We start from the raw sequence: 2,114 nt of genomic DNA on the forward strand, positions 1-2,114 counted from the left end.
TTTTTTTCTAGAGTACTTGCCACGCTGTTAGAGCAATCAAAGGCACACCTTCCCGAGAGAGGTCTCGCCAATTGGTTCCAGCGAGGGATCGAGATATTTATCAGCAGCTGCTGAAATTGACGGAAATTTCACTTTGGAGGAGGGGCGTCTAAATCGCTGGGAGACACGAGTGATAGACACGGGGAGACACTGTCCTCTAGTCTGTAAGCGTCAAAAGGGGTGGTTGATGGGGGAATAACTAACCCTCCTGAATTCCCTGGAGTAGTGACCCAGAACCGTCACATGCTTCTCGTATAACTAAGTTTTCAACCCTGGAATAATTTTCTAAACCACCTTTCAACCGTCTCCAGTGACAACACAACCTGAATAAGACAAAGGGCTCCAAACTGCTCACAATACTCAAGGTGCATTTCATCAGTGCATTTAAAAACCAGAAAATTACAACGCTGCATCCATACTCCATCTCTCTGGAAATGATTGCGAAAATCGCATTGGCCTTCCTCACCACTTTCGCAACCTGCATATTCACCTTCAGGGCGAACAACTTCGAGTCCTTTTGCACCTTAGATTTTACAATTTCCTCTGCAATTAGAAAATAGCCTTCCATTTTATTTCTTCTGCTCAAGTGCAGGACCATATATTTCCTGACACCGGGTACTATCTGCCACTTCTATGCCCATTCTGCTCATCTTCCTCGGTCCGTTTGTAGCCTTCCCACTTCCTCCAGATTTCCTGCACCTCCACCTATCTTCATCTAGCCCTCAAACCTGTCCGGAAGATCATCAATTCCAACTTCCAAGTCAATAACATATAGAATAAAAACATTCATCCATCAGTTCTATTGAATCCTGCGTTTCTGTTTTATATTGTGCTACCTCAATTGCAACTTTCTTTGCATTTAATATAATATGTTTATATTGTCCAGATTTGAGCTTTATAACTTCCGAAATCATGTTTATATCATATGAAATTTCATCAAAAGGTGATAATGTACACTCACGTGCTCATCCATTGAACATTCTGACAACCAGTCATTTCACTTTAAAAGCTATTCTGTATTCAATAGCTGAGTATGCCAGGAGGAGCTCAGCAGACCAGGCAGCAACTATGGACAGACGTAAACAGTCGGCGTTTCGGGCCGAGATCCTTCACCATGAAATTGTTTCTGAAGAAATCACTTACCCAGAATTCGGTATACATTGATCTGTTGTAATGCGATGAACAGTGTCAAAAAAACAAATCCTTATCTTCCAACCGGTATTCTAATCCACATCAACAGCCCAGGTGTTTTTTGTTTTTTTTTTTTGCAGAAATAACATCACCTCTATTGAATGCTTATAGGCAAATTATGTCAGGAGTGGGATTCGAACCCACGACCCCGGATGGAGACTAGAACACTCCATTTTGTTGGAAATACTTTCATTCCTTGAGTCTGGCGCCCTAGACCACTCGGCCATCCGGACATCTTTTGAGTTGTGTTTCAGAACGGAATGAATGTCCGATTTGTAAGCAAAGTCATATACAGACAAACACGCATTTCGCCCTGCATATCGGAAATGAAGGCGAGAGTTTAGGCAGCTTCTGAGGAGAGTGAAGCTGTAAAACAATTACAAATCGAAGACTCGTGGGACGCGTCTCTGCAAGGACTGGGAAGGACTTTTGCTGAGATGGATGAGAACGCTTGGAAGACTTATCGCTTTCACATTTAGGGAAGCGGAGAAATAAACGTTTCTAGACAGGAGTGAATCAGAAAATATTGGGTGGGATTTGATCGTGACAACAGAAACTGAACACAGGAGGTTCAATTGTACCGTGCACCGCTGCTTTACAGATGGATGTTGGTAAGTAGACTATAAGGCCCAGTTATCTGATGATTATGGAAGGAAGCCAAATCGAGATAAGGTTCACAAGAACATAAGACATCGTGCAGAAAGACGGTTCGGTCTCCTGGGTTTGCTTCATCATTCCGTCATGGATGAGTTATTACAGTCAGTATGTTGTTCAGGCTTGTCGGCCAATGTTTAATCTGACGGAGAGTAAACAGAAGCAGGGTCTTTTGAATGTTAGAGCAGATGCCTTTCTGAGAGATAAGACGCTTTAGAGAACGTAATTCG

The 2,114-nt window shown here is 42.7% G+C and overlaps 1 non-coding gene across 1 annotated transcript; it reads right to left on the reverse strand.

Annotated features, from left to right (window-relative positions):
• Positions 1-1,349: 1,349 nt before the first annotated feature.
• trnal-caa (transfer RNA leucine (anticodon CAA)) lies at positions 1,350-1,463 on the reverse strand. The gene is made up of 2 exons: positions 1,426-1,463; positions 1,350-1,384 (listed from the first exon to the last, which is right to left on the reverse strand). It is a non-coding gene; the product is annotated as a tRNA-Leu (tRNA).
• Positions 1,464-2,114: the final 651 nt, after the last annotated feature.

This window comes from Hemitrygon akajei, unplaced genomic scaffold, assembly GCF_048418815.1.
Source record: "Hemitrygon akajei unplaced genomic scaffold, sHemAka1.3 Scf000097, whole genome shotgun sequence".
In the NCBI taxonomy this organism is placed as follows: Eukaryota; Metazoa; Chordata; class Chondrichthyes; order Myliobatiformes; family Dasyatidae; genus Hemitrygon; species Hemitrygon akajei.